Here is a 19719-nt window from a genome sequence, read left to right on the forward strand (position 1 = left end):
GAAAGGACATGCAAGGCCATAGTGCCACATTATGGGAACACATAGCTAAAGATTCTGGGGGGAAACTAACCATGGGGATGCTGTTTTGGGCAACAGTCTATCAGTTTTTTCTGCCATGGGGACTTTCTCTGGTGGCTGTACTGTTGTTGTTGTTGTTGTTGTTGTTGTTGTTGTTGTTGTTGTTGTTGTTGTTGTTGTTATAGTTGTTATCATTGTTGTTGTTGTTATATGTTTTGTTCACATTACAAATCTCAAAGGAAAACCTTTGTTCACACACAAGTCCTAAGTCTAAGACAAGCAACTGCAACATGGCACGCTTGGCTTCAGCTACGTGTTTAGTGCAGGTTTAGAACAGTTTGGTCTTTGAGATGACTTTGCTGTCTTTTGGCAAGTCTGTGCAAGTGTCAGATGAGTCACAGATGGCTTGGCAAATGCCAGTGTAGCTGAAATCAAAGGAGAAAAGAGAAAACTCTTTTCTGGCAGCTCTTGAAGAGAAATATGTTTAATGATCTACCTCAGAATCTCTGAAACTTGGATGAATTTAACTGATAGAATTTGTACTTGGAAAGCTCATAGAATCACACAGCTAGTGGGCATCTTCGGTATGTTTGAAGAACTTGCTGCAAATGGATAGACTGACAGAAAGACAAAAAGAACTAAGGGAAAAGATCATCCAGTATGGACAATCAAATGAGGAAAGACAACGGCTGCCAGCATTGAAAATGGTGCCCAAAAAAGACCTGGCAACCATAATGAGAGATGTAAACATGGCATTGATGACAATTGAAACAACATCCATCAAACAAACTAATCAGCTCATGTACAGTACGGCACTAGTGGTCACAAGGGAACTGGGCACTGAAATACCTAAACCCAGGATAAATCAACCATCAAAACCAAAGTGGAAAATTAGACTGGAACAGAAGATCAGAAAACTAAGATCAGATGCCAGTAACCTGAAAAATATGAAAGAACAAAGATTAAAGAATGGCAAGATCATGAAAGAATTAATTAGAAGGTACTGGCTAGACACTAGAACAATTGAAGAAGCACTGGAGATCACCAAACAACAAATAATAGCCACAGTGAGAAAAATTGAAAGATACGAAGCAAGAAACATCCAGTACAGACAAAATCAGCAATTTCGTTCAGACCAAAGGCATTTCTACCAAAGCCTCAACACAAAGATCAATGTTGAAAGCAAAAAACCAGAGAAAAATGCAACACTTCAGTTTTGGAAAGATCTGTGGGAAAACAAGAAAGATTACAACAGTATAATCCCTAAAGAGTGGAGGACCATTTTGTAGGTTACTTTGCATCTCTGCTGGTTTATAAAGATAGCTTTCATTTGCTTAGGAAACATTTGTCTTTTTTTTCTTATTTTGTTACCCGATCTTTCCCACATTTTATTCCCCATCCCATCTTCACTACATGATGGTCTCATGTCATACTAGCTTGTCCATAAGGATCATCTCTTGTCTTTAATTAACCCCCTGAAACATTCTAACAATACTGAAAAAATAGAATGCACTCTGGCTGTTTCCGCACGGGCGGAATACAGCGACCCAGGGATGCTAAAAACAGCGACCCTGGGGAGGGGTTTGCACGGCCGCCGCCACCGCATCGCGGCGGCCTCGCAACCCCTGAGCGGCGCGAAGCCGCTGTTTCTGAATCTCGCTCCCTGGACGAGGTTTTTCAGAAACAGTGGCTTCCAACTGCAGCCGTGCCATTCCCCCCTTTCCCGAACGCCTTACCTTCCCTCCGACCTTCCGGCATGTCGCCCAGGCCTGAGGACACACACCCCCGCCCTGCGACTCCACAGCTGTTGCGCAAGGTGGGGGGCGTGTCTCCTGGCCTGGGTGATGCGCCAGAAGGTTGGAGGGAAGGGAAGGCGTTTGGGCAATGGTGCAGCCTCCGCGCAGGCTGTACCGTCTTCCCCGCCCCCACAAACGGTCCCGGGGGGGTGCATCGGCGTCATAGCCGCCGATGCACCCCCGAGCGTGGCCGTGTAGAAACGGCCTCTGTATGTTTGCACAATTGTGCAAGAAACACTAATAACAACAGAGTCCCTAAAAACCAAGTAGGAAAAATGCTTGCATGGGTCATATGCCTCATCTCCTTTCTCAGTGTGAATAGGAGAGATAATAGAGGGAGTGGGAAGAGAAAGCACAATCAAAAGTTCCGTTCCTCTATAACTATTAATTGCTATACATGATATTTCAAATTTGGGGAACTCAGAAAACATATCTACACTACAGGCACACATGTTGCAGGTACTTAAAGCCTAGGTGTGGTCACACACTCCTACAGTGGGGATGGGAGAGGGTGGGAAGATGGCTGCCAGACATTTAAAATCAAAGCTGAGCTTTTCTCCCCCTCTTGTGCTTAAAGCCTGATCATGTATGAGCCTGGGATGTAAGCCAGAGGGCTGTTGGTCCGTGGCTTGTTACCTTTGTTCCCAGAGGATACCAGATCAGGTCAGGATTTCAAGGACCGTTCTTTTTTTCTAGTTACTTACACTGTATTTTGTTCATTTAAATTGTTTTGGTACTTTGTAAGTTGCTTTGGATGCTCACAGAGAGAAAAAGCAGGACACAATTTTTTTCCAAATAAATAGTTCATTTTATACTAGTTTAACTGCCCTGAATTTTACCAGAGAAAACTGGCAATTGCAGTTTTGGAGACTATTATCTATTATCTATATTCCTTAAAGCACTATAATTCCCAGGGTTATCTGGGTTTACTTTTAAACTAATTTTAACTCCACAGTATAGATATGCCCAAAGAAGTTCAAGTTGAACTCTGCCTTCAATTTCCTGTTTCAGCTTATGGGTGCCTTCAGCACTAGCACTCAAATCCACATTAGAAGTATTGAAACCCACATTAATAGTACTGTAAATTGGCTGTGTGAACGTAGAGGTGTTAATATTTAAGCAATCAGGACTTTAATTTAAATGTCAAAGCTGAGATGTTGGCACCCAAGTGTAGTATGAGCCGATGGGCTGATTCATCAGCACTTCACAGCTTTACCTCAGGCATGTTGGATGTCTCCCCATTTTTCTTTTTTCACCCCTCCTCATTTTTGTACCTCTGCCCTCTTCTGCCACTTTTCCTTGGGCTGTAATGGATGAGGTGCTCTTTTGTCACTCTGCCTGGGCGAACCATGGCCTGATGAGAGCAGTTAGAGTCCATATCCTACAGCCATTAGCATAACGCCTTCCAGATGGGATCCTGGCACTCTCGGTGCAGTTCAGACATTTAGAAGGGAAACAGATGGCCTCAGTGCTCGCCCGCCGAGAACCGCTGGTGGCTGTCACTGCAGCAAAGTGCAGCCACATTTGATAATCAGCTTCCCAAATAATTCACTTCCTATCGGGAGTCCTTGCACTCCAGCTATAAAAGCAAAGACCTTTTTTGGGCAATAATCTGAACTGATTCATCAAAATATATTTACTTTAAAAAAAACCTTGGCTTTAGGGAAAAGTAATGTTTACTGATATTCAGATAGGAAGCAACAAGCCAAGAAAAAAACATAATGTTTTTAGTTTTATTATACAAAAAGCTTCAATTTTTTTAAAAAACCCAGAAATAAAGCCAAGAATAGTATATACAAAATATTTGTTTGTTTGTTTGCTTATTAATTTATTTATTGTTGGATTTATATACCACCCTCCCCTGGAGAGCTCAGGGCGGTGTACAAAATACACATATACAGACAGGGCAAATTTAAAACCAGTACAAATATAATATAAGCCCTGTCTCATTATTAAAACTAATAAACAGCAATACAACCAGCATCTGAGAACCAAAACCAAACACTCCCGGGGGAACCCAAAAGGCCCCCACTAAAATGGGCCACATAATTAAAACAAACAGAAAACAAGGGGAAGGGGGTAGGAGGCAGGGGGCACCCTCAGCAGCCGACCCCCCCCCCCAAAGCCTGGCAGAACAGCTTACAGGCCCTGTGGAACTCACCAAGATCCTGCAGGGCCCGAACAGATGGGGGAGGCTGTTCCACCAGGCAGGGGCCACGGCCATAAAGGCCCTGGCGCTAGTGGAGGCCAGCCAAATCATAGAGTATACAAATATGTATGCTGGAGGACCATTTGAATACTAGAATCTCAAAATGATGCCTATGGAAGACCTTCACAAGGATGTTATCTTTGATGTAGTGAGAAACGGATGTAAGGGATGAAGAAAATATTGAAGAGGAAGATATAGTTTTAATAATCAATTTACTTGTGTGGTCTGGGAGTTCTTTTCCTTTTCAAAGCATCCCTATAAGAAGAAGGCATGTGGAACCCCAAGGAGAAGGCATTTGGAATGCAGAAGAAATGCAGAGGAAATGTTTTCATCCGCTGTTTCTCTACACTACCGCAGCTACTTCTCTTTAAAACAAAACATTGTTGGAGCTATCTTACAAGCATATCATGAAGGTGGTTCTTAAGATTAATTCATCACTTTCATGACTCAAATGTACATTTTGCCCTTTATGAAGAGACTGACGTATTAGCCTTGGGATGGTGTGTTCCATTAACCAACCTGAACACCTTGAGTGGATTTTCTTCTAAGCAACAGCTTCCAGAAACAGCCCAGAAGCCCTCGGTGTAATCAGGGTGGGGCAAACTCCTCTAAATGTTATGCTTATATGAAAGTGGTTTCTGTTGAGTTTGGACTTCACCTTCCAGTCTTCAACTGCCAGTGATATTATCCTTCCTCATCCATATTAGCTTCCTCTTTCCCTGAATAAGGCAAATCACATTACCAATGTGGCTTAGAAAATAAAATGTAGGAAAAAATATAATGCAGCTTATTCACCAGGTGATTCACCAGGCACTGTTTCGAAGGAAAAACCCGCTGCCGTTCCCAGAAAAAGAAGTGGCTCAATAGGTTCAGAGAATGGGAGACAAAGAAAGCTAGTGGGACTTGTAGAGAAGAAAAGGCTACATGGGAGCGTGGAAAGACAACAGCTCTTTGGTTCTATGAATGTTAAAGTAAATTCTGTTGAGATTAAGAGGTAAGTAACTGTGTTATTCACCCTATTGTTTCCACAGCAAGAAATTAAAGACAAAGGTCAGCCTCAGTCAGGTTAGTATCCTGTCCCTGCTGCTATGAGAAGAAGAAGAAGAAGGAGGAGGAGGAGGAGGAGGAGGAGGAGGAGGAGGAGTTTGGATTTATATCCCCCTTTCTCTCCTGCAGGAGACTCAAAGGGGTTTACAATCTCCTTGCCTTTCCCCCCTCACAACAAACACCCTGTGAGGTAGGTGGGGCTGAGAGAGCTCCGAGAAGCTGTGACTAGCCCAAGGTCACCCAGCTGGCATGTGTGGGAGTGTACAGGCTAATCTGAATTCCCAAGATAAGCCTCCACAGCTCAGGCAGCAGAGCTGGGAATCAAACCTGGTTCCTCCAGATTAGATACACGAGCTCTTAACCTCCTACGCCACTGCTGCTCCAAAGTTGTACAAAATATGCACTGAAAAACCTTTTTTTTTTTTTACTGTTTCAGCACGTGACAGTGGTCGTTCCTTAGTGTGCACTCACTGCTGATGCAAATGCAGAGATAATCGACATGGTATCCTTTTGCACCTGCTTGCTGGTCATGGGGTATGAGGTGCAGAATGTGGCCACAGAGATTCGCAAATTTGTACCTTCCCATCCACACTGTGGGAAAACCTGCATTTTGGTAAAGCAATTTGGATAACAGTAAATTACTAAAGGAAACACGCAGAAACATTTGAAGGACTGAAGGTTGTGTGGATGCTCCAAAACAAACAAACAACACTGAGAGCCAGAGTAGAACAAATGCACAGCATGGGAGGCATTTGTCCTGCAATGCATTGCTCTATTTTTCCTTTTAATAAGAAATGGATGAGCTACACGTGGTGGCGAACCTATGGCACGGGTGCCAGAGGTGGCACTCAGAGCCCTCTCTGTGGGCACTCGTGCACAGAGTTCATCATGTGGGAGGGGGGTGGAAAATCACCCCCACACACACACATCTAGGCTGGCCTGGGCATGATCCTTTACCTCGGTTGCTGGCAATGGGGCTTGCTTCTGAGTAAACCCTCCTAGGATTGTGATTCACCCATTTGAAGTGTTGCACGGTTGCTTCACCAAGCTTACTCCTGAGTAACACGTGCCTCGGAGCCAACCATTTTTTCTAAACTAAAACCTCAGTATTCAGGTTAAATTGCCGTGTTGGCACTTCGCGATAAATAAGTGGGTTTTGGGTGGCAATTTGGGCACTCGGTCTCGAAAAGGTTTGCCATCACTGAGCTACAGTTTTCCTGAGAGCTATCATTGTTTGAGAAACCATGTTTAAAGTCTAGTGAAGTGATCCCGACGTACATAAGAAAACTGCACATCCCCTTACATTTTTCCTCTTCAGTTTATTCAGTCAACTATATTCAAAGGATCTTTGATCAATACATACATGACAAGGCAAAACAAAACACGTTGTAGGAGAACTTATTGAGATAATATCGCAATCAACACCTCTTGTGAGTGATCTGACAAGTTTCTGTCAAATATGTCCTCCAGGGATATGGTTTGAATGAGAGTAGGGTAAAGAGAAGAAAACTGTGCTGTGCAAATTAAGGATGTGCTTGCATTTTAAAAGATGTCAGTCAGGTTAGTTCACTCTATCATATAATTGAATTAAAGGAGCTGAATTAAAGAAGCTGAGCACACATTTTTAATTTGGGTTAACCTGAATTATTAATGCAAAACATGCTGGAACACAAACACAACACACACTTGAGTTCATGTAAAAGCGAAGCTTAAAATATAATGTCGTCAGGCAGAAAAACATGTTCACCATTTCTAAATAAAGTCTATGTGTTTCATTCTAGAACTGTGAAATTCAAGCAATATACAAAAAGAATGGGGAGGGGGGAGAGAGAGTTTTTGTGTTTCATAGACCTTACAGTTGGTTTGATTTTAAACCATTTCCAGTTGCATTTTATTACAAGCATTTTATTACAAGTTTCTCTGATCCTTTTCTTCCCACACGTGATAAGCAGTGATGGAACAAGTTCCCACTTGTACTGCATGTATCAGTGTTGGTGTACTATCATTAAGCACGTTGGTTAAAGATTTATAGCCTGGTTTGTGAACAAACCAAAATGATTAATATGTGGTTAATGCCATGACTTTGGACAAATTAGAAAATGGTTTAACTTCAGCTGCAGCTTTCAGATGTGTAAGAAGTGCTTTTCTAGCATAGCTAATCCCTATATACATACAAGAGTGCAAAGATACAAATCAGAGTGGATTTTTAAAGCTTATTTAGAATAACTTCTAGAGTAAGGGCTCTGTGTAATCCATGGCTTTTTAAAATCACTCATGGCAGTTAAAATTCTGCATCCAGGCAATTTGAATGTTGCTCAAGAAAGCCAGATACTGAGTCCTTATTCAAATCAGGCTGATTTGCATGATTCATCCTATATTACATAAAATTATGAAAGTTATACAATTGGCATACTTTATTTTGGTTTTGGGAGAAATAAGTTATTGAGCATTGAAGCCCCACCCACTGGGAATATTACTCAAGCCCCTCTCCTGCTTCTTACATTTCACCGGTCATCACCTTCACACTTTTAAACATACCTTCACAGCAATCAGAGGCTGTTTCCGCACAGGTGGAATACAGCGTCCCAGGGACGCTAAAAACAGCATCCCTGGCCAGCGTCGGCCTCACAACCCCTGAGCGGCACAAAGCCGCTGTTTCCGAACCTCGCTCCCTGAGCGAGGTTTTTCGGAAACAGCTGCTTCCAACCGCTGCCGTGTGAACGGCAGCGGCTGGAAGGTGCCATTTCCCCCCTTTCCCGAATGCCTTACCATCCCTCCGACCTTCTGGCGCATCCCCCAGGTCAGGGGGCACGCCCCCCCAGCCCTGCGACTCCAGAGCTGTTGTGCAGGGCAGGGGGCGTGTCCCCTGGCCTGGCCGACGCGCCGGAAGGTTGGAGGGAAGGTAAGGCGTTTGGGCAATGGTGCAGCCTCTGCGCAGGCTGCGCCGTCTTCCCTGCCCCTACCGGGATCGTCCGTGCAAACGGTCCCGGGGGTGTGCGTCGGCGTCATTTACGCCAACGCACCCCCGCAGCGTGGCCTTGCAGAAACAGCCAGAACTAGAATTCTATTTTTTAAAATATATAACTTACTACCTAACATTACAAGTGTTACTAGATAAAACTATGGGAAATGAAGGAACAAATTTTATACTTTTAAACAATACTGAAATACAACTGCTGAGATGAGAGGAATTTGATTTGAGCAGTAGCAGAGAGGGTGCTCAATCCTTTCCCCACTAATCACTGTTCTGACCAAAATGGTTTCTCTGGTTCTTTTCTCCCCACCTGTGATAAGACTTGAGAACTCTATATTGTTTCTCCCCACAAGCATCGGTATTGTGAGGGGGGCAGAGGGGGTGGGAGCCCTAGGTATGGGAGCAGCAGTGGCGCAGTGGTTAAGAGCAGGTGTACTGTAATCTAGAGGAACTGGGTTTGATTACCCGCTCTGACGCTTGAGCTGTGGAGGCTTATCTGGGGAATTCAGATTAGCCTGTGTACTCCAACACATGCCAGCTGGGTGTCCTTGGGCTAGTCACAATTCTTCTGAGCTCTCTCAGCCCCACCTACCTCACAGGGTGTTTGTTGTGAGGGGGGAAGGGAAAGGAGTTTGTAAGCCTCTTTGAGTCTCCTTGCAGGAGAGAAAGGGGGGATATAAATCCAACTCTTCTTATTCATGTGGGGTTTGTGTTCAGCCACCTGCCCAGTCCTTCCTCCCAGGAGCAAGGAGCTGGAGGAGCATTGCTCTGCCTGCTACCTCCTGCATCCCTTTCACCAGTCTTCCCCCTGGCACCCCTCCCACCATGGACTCCAGTGTGCTGCCTTAGCACAGCTTCCATAGTCTGGACTGTACACGCTGCTGCTTGACCTACCCTGCACCCTAGGAGGAACCAGGGCAGCACTCTTTGTAAGGCAGTTGTTTCCACATGAGCTTTCAGAGTCACTCGAACATGTGCATCTGCTGTCCCTCCCAGTCTCCTCAGCAGCTTCTGTGCATCCCTTCCCATCAGGACTACAATCCCTAGGAACACTCAGGAGTACCAGCTTGTCTCAGTTGTCATGGGAACAAACGAGCAGGAAGGAGGGAGCATCAGCCAATCAAGTACATGGCTTCCCATGCAGCAGGCCAATGACAGCACGGTGGGAGCTCCCCTTTTGAAGTCTGAAAGCAAGGAAAGAGATGTAGTAATCGAGTAATTGAGAGTGGTGAATTGAGGGGTTGGATTAACTCAGAGGTAAGTTGAGCTCACCTGAGGAGACCAGACCTGGAACTCCTGGAAGCTGGATGTCTGCTCCAGGGTGTTAGCAGGTTTCCTGTCCCCGCTCCTTTTTCCTAGGCTGGCTTTTAGTTCCTAAATCCCACAGGATGTTCTGGGGGCTCCTTCTTGGGCATGTGCCACTTATTCTCCTCAGCTGACACTCAAGAGAATGGCTGAATGGCTCCGGGAGGTGAGGGAATTGTGCAAAATGACCAGGGCGGGGAGAGTTTCATTGCCTGCTCACACTGCTGTTTGACCACCTTCACATGAACATGGGTAGGGGAAGCTTTGTCTGGGCAGAGTTGCTTACCCAGGTGTGGGGCTCCTCTCATTACAATGGCATATGGTTCAGATGTCCCTGCAATGCTAACTTTTTGCATGTAGGTAGGTCTCTAGTGGTGGGAACACTGTAAACTTGAGCCTTTTTCTCCTTCTGTTCCCCTACCCTGTGGTCAAATTTTTCACTTGTTATGTTGGCCCCGGGTGCAAGTCCCAGAGGGACAGTTGTGTGAGCCTGTTATAGCTAAGTCTGTGCTTTTTTGTTTAAATATAGGCAATTCTCAGATATAAATTGGATTGATTTCCACCAATTCCCTTTTCAGGATTCAAGAGAGTCATGGGAAAAATTATCAGGGGATGGCATTGACTCTCAAAAGTTTGTACCCCGGGGGCAGGGCATTTTGGAATTGTGAAAAAGTGTGGTGGGCCCAGTCACCAAATGGCCATCATGGGAGGTGGAGCCAACCATAAAATATTTGCTGCTGGAGTTGGAGCCACACATATGCTACTATGGAAGTCCACGTGCAGAGTACAAGAGGAGTAATTTAAACATTTATTGGAAAGAGGAATGTGATAGAAAGTAAAAACAAATCTGTGGTGACAGCTGCTGCTGAAACAACACTATTTTAATCTGAATAACCAATCAGAAGCCCTACCGGTCTGGAGCTCCAGCTGGCCTACCCAGTTTCTAAGAACACTTGGGGTTGCCAAGAAAGGTGTCAGCAGGCACCACATTGGAGGCCCCTGATCTAGCGATACTTTCACTTGTATGCCCTGCCTCAAAATGAAATAAAACATTGTTGAAGTATACCTCTTTCTAGGAAATTAATGATCTGATATAGGAAAGCTAACTAGATTCCTAAGGCTTTTTAAAATGCAGACTTAGTTTTATTAGCAGTCTACTTATTTACTTTGTTTACATGCCACCTTTCTCCCCAGCAGGGTTCCACAGCAGATTACATTATTCTCCTTTCATCCGTTTTCTCCTCACAATATCAAGTTAGGCTGACAGCATGTGACTGTGCTAAGGTCACTCAGCCAGTTTTCATAACAGTGGGGGTTCAAATCTGGGTCTCACTCTGTTTACTGTACTATACTGTCTGTCATATTACTCCTGACCAGAGTAACCTGGAACGCGATGCCTTTATTTTTTGTCAGCTGTCTATCTTCAGAGACAATCTCACCATTGTGTGTCTGGTAAGTGTGTAATTATTAACATCTTTGGAAATTTACATTCCATCAATGAAGAAAAAACTACAGCCAGTGTTTCCTCCTTCCCATTGGCAGCATTTGTTCATGTATATGGAGTCCAAAGGAAACCAGACCATAGAGAACTAAGCAAAGGGCAGTGTCTGTCACCATAGATACAGTGCAATCATAGTCACATCTACTCAATTGTAAATCCATTTAATGGACTTGTAGATATGAATGCTTGGGATTGAAGCCAAAGGTAATTTTCCGAGAATGGTATAGAAGCTCAATGCTTTGATGCTAGCCCAAGTCTTGTACAAAACATGAATAGGTCCTTCCAAAATTGTTTGAAGCAGCAGAACACTACCTTTCTACGGGTTTTTCTAGAAATAACACCTTTACGTTTTGGCAAAGCAATGGACATTTGTCCACAATAGCACTTCAAGAAAAGAAAAATCACGCCAGGCAAATGTGGAAATACTTCCAGCTGTTTTTTTTCTCCTTGCTGCCTCTTTATAATCCATTGACTATGAATACAAAAACAAACTTGTTAATACTCCAGTGTCAAAAATCAGAGTTGGGCTATGCTGATCTTTTTTTAAAAAAAAATCTAAAATAACATAAATACTCAAAATTTAGAATAACATCAATATTAGACCTAGCAAAAATTGCAGAGATTGCCATACTTTTTTCAAGCTGTATGTTAAACCCAACGCATTTGGAGAGTGGGGGAGCCGAAATGGCTACAATTTGCTTAAAATTGCTTAAAAGGAAAATCTGGAGATATTGAGCCAGAGATGTCTCTTCAAAATATGTCATTAAACTTTCAAGCAAACAGTTTTTTTCAGAGAGTCAAACTTCAAAGTTGTTCTGCTTTCAATTTTTTTAAAAACAAAGAATAAAGGCAACAATAAAGCAAATTATTCTGCTAGGAATGTTTTTTCTTAGAATAATTAGTATGCTTCTGGCTTATTTTACAAAATATTTCACAAAAAGCACATTTTCAAGTGCTTATGGGGACCTCACAGTGATGGTCTTTTGCCCAGTATGCAAGCAGTACTGCAGTAGCAGTCACCTTGGCCTGATCAGAGAATCAGCTTCAGGCTGCATGAGTGAGGTGAAAAACAGTGTTGCTTACCATAATTGTTGTTTATCTAGTGGTCCTCTGTGCAGCCACATGTGGGACTGCACTTCAGCAGGCCAGCCCCAAAGCTTTTTTCGTAGTAATTTATAGTTTTAGGTTGTTTATTGGGTGCTCCACTCCTCCAGTCACAGCCTGGATTAGCGCAGTCTTTGCCCAGGTCATGTGACTGGGGAATAGGGGTGCACCTTTCCCTCCAGATCTTCCTTCACTGCTACAAGGAGCCGCCCCAGCAAGATGACAGCTTACAGTGGGGAAGAAGAGAGGGATACGTGCCAGCACAGAGCACCAGTAAATAAACAAGTTAAGAGGAACACCCGATAAATGATCTAAAGCTCTAAATTAAGAACATAAGAAGGAGCCTGCTGGATCAGACCAGAGTCCATCTAGTCCAGCACTCTGCTACTCACAGTGGCCCACTAGATGCCTTTGGGAGCTCACATGCAGGATGTGAAAGCAATGGTCTTCTTCTGCTGCTGCTGCTGCTCCTCCTGGTCTGCTAAGGCATTTGCAATCTCAGATCAAGGAGGATCAAGATTGGTAGCCAAAGATCGACTTTTCCATAAATCTGTCCAAGCCCCTTTTAAAGCTATCCAGGTTAGTGGCCATCACCACCTCCTGTGGCAGCATATTCCAAACACAAATCGCAAGTTGTGTGAAGAAATGTTTCCTTTTATTAGTCCTAATTCTCCCCCCCCCCCCAGCATTTTCAATGTATGCCCCGTGGTTCTAGTATTGTGAGAAAGAGAGAAAAAATTCTCTCTGTCAACATTTTCTACCCCATGCATAATTTTATAGACTTCAATCATTTTCCCCCTCAGACATCTCCTAACATGCATTTGGGGGTATGTAAGATTTCAGCTTTTTCTGCAAACCTGGGATGTTTCTTGCATTTCTGGAAACATGCACCTTTTTATCCAAGGCCCTGATCTCTACCGGAGGTGAACCCAATAGCAAAATGGCTGTCACAAGAGGCGGAGCCAACCACAGAAGGGTTAGGTCATACAAAACTGTGAAACTTTTCAATATTTCAGGCAGAAGCTATTTAATAGGGTGCTTTATAAAATGAACAAAGTGTTTAAAAGTATTTGCTTGTAAGCCCATGCATTCACTGCATGACTGAAGATAAGATCCTTGCACTATGGTACCAGCCGCTGCTGAAGCAAAAAATCTGCACAGCCAATCAGGTCTCCAGTGGCCTATCAGAAGCCCTGATGGACTAAAGCTCCATCTGACCCTCATCTGCTTTCTCAAAACACCTGGCAGGCCTCAGGGAAGGTGTTAGCGAGCACCACCCACACGTACCATGTAGGATACTGACTGAAGCTGATGGCACATTGAAGTAAACCTAGTATATTTAATAGTGCAAAATGTTGCAGTCTTACTATGAGGAAGAATTAACTTTCATCTCTCATTTGAGCAATGATCAAGTAAGTTAGATTTGTCAGTGCAGCACTGACAGCATAGTTCAAAGCAGATTTATGCCCTTCTAAGTCCTTTGAAGTCAATGGGTTTAGAAAAGTGTAACTCTGTTTAGGATTGCACTATGAGTGCCTCCCAAACAGAGATGAATGGATATTATACTACCTCATATTGGAAGAGCTGGAGGAGGACAATTACTTTTCAGTCTCTTACTTCCTCAGAGATGACCTTTAGGGAAGCTGTTATAAGTATTAATTTATGACAGCGAGCAGGGGGTCAGAGGTCAAAGAGTAAATTCTTTTCACTTGGACACATTCTGCAGCATTCAATTTACTTTTATCACCTTCTCTCAGGCAGTCTATGAATAAAAATGTTTTGAAGGAAAGGAAGGACAACAAAACAGAAAGGGAAAACAAACTGCTAATGTCAGCTCCTATTTTGAAGAAAAATGCAAACAGAAGAGGCCTTTCTGATAGCTGTAAAGAATCAAAAATTATACAAAGAAATCCTCCTTTATTTGAATATCGGCCTTTGATTCCTTTATTCCACATGCCAGAAGAAATATCTTTGGTGCTTTCAAGAGTGCTATTATTTCATTTCCATACTGTCAGTCTTACTAGCTCCAGGCAACGTACACAAAGCAACCCAATGCAGTCAAACATTACAGAGTGATAACACAAAATGTCAGAAGACAATCTAATAAACCAATGATCTAGTCTATACCCATTCAGACTACAGTTGTGGCTGATAGGTTCAGAGGAGAGAATGCTCCTCCAACCAAGAAAAAAACATGAGATATTAAGTGAAAGGATTCCTGAGCAGGCTTTCACCTGATGTGTTCATTTGGCCTTCATCTGAAATGCTACAGTCCTGCCATAGTTTTAACAGCTGATCCACTATTTGTCTCTTGTCCTTTTGTATGACCTAGCCAATGCTCATTCATAATGAGCTGGATGTGAAATACTTTTTTAAAAACACAAATTTTGCAGGCGCCACCCACAGTTACCATTTTGGAGGCCCTAACTTAATCTAACGGGATAATGAAGTGAGCCTGAAATATTTCACAGTGCAGGATAATGCAGACTTACTATGAAGAACGTGGGCAGTAACTCCAGACACAAACACATACACACAGCGTGAAGTCATCTGCCAAAACTCTACTATGAAACACAGATTCATGTAATTAAAACAGAATATTGAATATTTATTTTCAATTGTACTTTAGGAATATTTTTTTTGCACTGTTAAGTGCAAGCCACTAAAGAAGAGGTAATGATTTGCAGTCAGGTAACATAATGAAGAAGCATAAACGTATCAAAAGGAGACCATCGTTGCTTACATGACTAGCAACGTCAGAAAGAACATTCCTCTTCTCAAAGCAACTATACCAGTGGTGGCGAACCTATGGCACGCGTGCCAGAGGTGGCACTCAGAGCCCTCTCTGTGGGCACGCGCGCACAGAGTTCGTCATGTGGGAGGAGCGGAAAATCACCCCCCCACACACACACACACATATCTAGGCTTTTGAGTAAACCCTCCTAGGATTGTGATTCACCTGTTAGAAGTGTTGCTAAATCGTTTTTCTAAACTAGAACCTCAGTATTCAGGTTAAATTGCCGTATTGGCACTTTGTGATAAATAAGTGGGTTTTGGGTTGCAGTTTGGGCACTTGATCTCAAAAAGGTTCGCCATCACTGAACTATACTATGCCAGGCTGCACCCACATGGACTGTGTCCCAATGGTTTTCAAAGCCCTTCAAAAACAAAACAACACAAAAAACCAGGATAATGGGGGAAACTCAGGAATGTAATGATTTGTGAGTAATATGGTCAGGATTCTTCATAATAACAGACTGCACAATGGTATCGATCTGGAGAAAAGGGCTAGTGTGAGAGTCACCACGATCCTCTGCAACTGCAACTTGGGATGAGCAGAGCTTTGCTACTTGACCTAGTCTTTGATTGACTGGCCTGCACCCCGAGACAGCACAACAATACTTTATGAAATGCAGCATCTAATACAAAAGTGGTATAATTCAGTACATAAAAAATTATCGAAATAAAGATTAAATTGTATTAAAGGAATCAAATGGATGCAATGCAAGTTGTTATATGCAGGTGACAACCTTCTCACGGAGGATTCAAAAGACCAATATTAATGACCTGCTGTGATTTGATAAGAATTTAGCCAGCTATACTATTAACAGGAATAAATGAAAAATAAAGCCACTTAGGGAAACCAGCCTGTCAGCACCACAAGCACTTACACCAATTCAGATTTAGTGTGGTATATCTAACACATAGATGCACTTGATTAGTTATTAATAAGTACAGTGGTCCCTTAGTGTGTAATGCATACCAGTTATTCAGAGATGCACATCAGCCTGAATAATGATAATAATACGTGGCAGGCAGAAACTTCTGTCAGGGAAGGGAGACTGTTCCCTAATGTCCTTAAATGGCCCTCATTCCCACAAAAGTTTCAAAGTAACAGTTTTATTTTATTAGTAGTAGCTCCTTTTATTTTCCTTCCATATTTTATGCTTACAACCACCTCAGTGGCACCGGTTTAAGCACTTGTCTCAAAGACTGTTAAATTTCCTCAGGTGCAAAGAATTTCCAGTGGCTCATATTTTAAGGGCCTCACATATATTTAGCAACTTGAACTAACTCCCTATGCTTAACCTCCCCTCCCTTTTATGGCTCACATGGTATTTTAAAATAGCCTAGCCTTTGTTTTCCTTCTGATAAGTATTTGTTCAATGAGGATAAAAATAAGCATTTGTGAAAGTTATTTATGGACTTATGTAAACAAAGGCCCAAGGAACTACCAAATATGAACTCCTAGCACATGACTTGCTCATTCTTATTTTCACCGTTAGAGAGTTCATTGTTGTTACATTGGCTTGCATCTTAAGATGCCATTCTATCAGTTCACCTTCCATACTTCCAACAAAACAACTGTGGAGGAGGAGAGGGAGATTTTTGCAGATTTCTCCCTTCTGATTCAGACTTCCAGCTCTCCCTATACTGCTCCTTTGGGTCTACTGATCCACAGGATCACAATGTTAGGGATCAAAGAATGCTGGAGGAGTGAATAGAATTTCTTTAATATGACTCTACCCATGTTGTTGAGGATCCAAGCCAAAACCTATAGAGCTTTACTGACATTGTAATCATCTAGCATTTATTTTAATTGGGTAAGCTGAAGAGACAGGCTAGGGAGTTCTTTCACTTGTGATTCCCAGAAAACCCTTCGCCTTTCTTGGTATTTCATCTTCAGAACTTGAAGCATATGTCAGGATACTTTGTGATAGAAAATGTATACATCTCATTTGATTCCTTCTATATAGCATTGTGTATCTTTTGGGATGTCAGATATGTCTGTCAGAAGTTGACAACTTGCAAATGTTGGCACCAACTAACTTTATGTCAAGGCAAACTTATTTCACTCAAGTGCCTTTGATTACACATGAGAAGAATTGCTGGTTGGATCACCTCAACAGTTGTTGAAATTTGTTTTGATTAGCTTTGTGCTGGTTTTGCTACAAGGGCAAGTTGTTGTGGCTGCTTTTGTCCAGTGAAACCATGTAAAACAGACATGTCTGAATTGACATTTGATGAGCATAACTGGTGGATCCTCAACCATGCCTAGAACCAGAATACACCAGATGAGTATTTCCATTTTAAAAAATCTAAAACCTTCATGGGATTGCAGTTTAAAAAACCCCTCTTATTTGTTTTTTGGTTTTTTAAAAATAGATTTGTATCCCTTTCTTGATCAGATTCCCTCAAAATGGCTCACAGTGTTGATAAAATGCAGCATTCTGTTTAAAGAATAAGAATGTCCTTCAATTTACAAAAAAAAAAATTACAGCCATTAAATAAACACACCCATGAAAAGAGATGTGGGTGAGAATAGAAAAAGAGCTATGTGACAGCAATAAGAAGTTGTTCATAAGCTCAAACCCTAAACATCTTCAAAAAAAATTTAAATTTATGAAATGGCACAATTGGAATTAAAAAAAATGTTCAACTATGAGTTGAATGTAGCAGAAATTAGTGTTATTTTCATCAAAAACTAGGTCCACGAAGTACCAAGAGCACCCACATACCTACAATCCTGCCCTCCAATGACAAAGTCTTTCAGTGTGCTGTCCAAGAGAAGGACTGCATTTTTATAGGAATGAAATATAGCACTTCCCGATCAGAAAATGGTTCTTTGGCATGATATATGCTGACTTCTGCACTATAAATCTGAAATGGATAGGCATTGAATCCTAAAAAGAATAATGGTGTGGGAAGAAGACAAATGGTTGTAGAGATTTTTTCTTACATAAAAAAATTGTTTGAAGATGGAGAAAGCATTATTTCAATAGAAATACCAATAATGGCTCCTCTGCTTTTTAATCTGTATTTTGATTTCATAAAATCCCATTTTTCTTTGTGTGTCAATGTGGTATGGTGTAGTCTTAACAGTGCCCGACTCTAATCTGGAGTATAGGTTTTGATTTTCCACTCCTCCACATGAAGCCTGCTGGTGACCTTGGGCCAGTCACAGTTCTCTCTGAACTCTCTCAGCCCACACAGAGGCAGACAATGACAAACTACTTCCTAGACTCTTTAAAAACCCTACAGGGTCACCATAAGTTGGCTGTGACTTGATGGCATGCATACACACCCGTGTCAGTGTCTAGGGCTGCTGGTTTGGATTCTTGGACCTGGGTGGCCTCCAATATCCTTTGTAGGAAGTCTCTGAGGCATCACTACTGGGAGGTGAGGTTGATAATCTCCTTTCTACCACATGCTGCATGGCCTTGTGCTGACCCTCCTTTTGAAGAAGTCACTAGAGCCCAACCCACCCAGGAAGTTCTAGGGAAATCTCACGAGAGTGAGTGTCCTGGTTCAGCCTGCTGAGACATCTTCAGATGAAGCAGAAACAGAGGGCAATGTGAGAAGAGAGAAGAAGCCACAGTCAGAGGAGGTCTCGCCGTGTCTGCAACCATCCAGCTCAGAGGTTCCAGCTATGCTTGAGGCCTTTAAAGGAGCTATGCTGCTTCACAGGAACTGCTGGCCTTTGAACACTCTTGCTGTTCCAGGGCCAGCCATCTTTACCAAGTGGCAGAGTAGGGATAGAATCATGTTGCTGGATCTGCTGAATGGCAGATAGTTGTCCTTTATCCACCAACCTGGGCCTTTCCCCACTTCAAAAGTGAAAGCGGAGGGGACCCCTGCTCCGTGTTCGGTGCGCGGTTTCAAAAAGGTTTACTTCCGACCAGGATCCGAAATGATGCACGCTGAGGGGTGGGAGGAGCAGCAGAATCGGGGTGACTGCGTTGTCGCTGCGTTGTCGCTGCTGGTGTAGTGGGGAGTGCTGCAGGACCCCAGGGTATTTGCCGTGAGGAGCGCACATCTAATGGTGGGTGGGGAATCGACCCTTGGTATCTGGGAGTGGGGTAGGTTATTGTAATTACAAAATGAAAAGGTTTTAAAAGAGAATACACACACATATATACATATACACACATATACACATACATCATGCACGCACACACACACACACACACACACACTCACACACACACACACACACACACACAGACACACATCTCTATATATACACATACACGCATCCCAATATGCACCAGAGCAGTATTACAGCTGTGCATCAAGAAGATAAAAGTAATGACATCTGAGGAATTACACAGTTTTAAGATTCACAATCAAGGAACTGAACTTGTTGAAGATTTTCTATTTCTTGATACAGTCATCAACCATAAAGGAGACTGAAACTAAGAAGTCTGAAGAACTGACAAGGGCAGCCATGAAGGAATTAGAAAAGATCCCTGAGGGTAAGAAAGTGTTACTGGAGACCAAGATAATTTTATTCTTTTGTTAATATGTATGAATATGAAAGTTGGACAATGAGAACGGCTGACATGAAGAAAACTATCTGAAATGTGATTTTGGATGTTTTATGAATACCATGGACCACCAAAAAGATGAGCAAATGGATTCTAAACAAATCAAACATCAATTCTCCCTAGAAACTAAAATGGCTAAACTGAAGAAATTGTAATTTGGTCACCTAAGAAGTAAATAATATTCACTGGAAAAGAATAATGCTAGGAAAAGTGGAAGATAGTGAGAAAAGAGGAAGACCCAACATGAGATAGATTAAATAAAAGAAGCCAAAACCTTCAGTTTGCAAGAACTGAGTATGACTGTTAATGATAGAATATTTTGGATGATTAATTGATAGGGTCATCATAAGTTGAAAGCAACTTGACAGCAAATAACAGACACAGTATATGGTACAATTACAATTAAGGAGGCAAAAAGTAATGTAAATTTAATAATG

Source organism: Sphaerodactylus townsendi, linkage group LG01 (genome assembly GCF_021028975.2).
Source record: "Sphaerodactylus townsendi isolate TG3544 linkage group LG01, MPM_Stown_v2.3, whole genome shotgun sequence".
Taxonomy (NCBI): domain Eukaryota; kingdom Metazoa; phylum Chordata; class Lepidosauria; order Squamata; family Sphaerodactylidae; genus Sphaerodactylus; species Sphaerodactylus townsendi.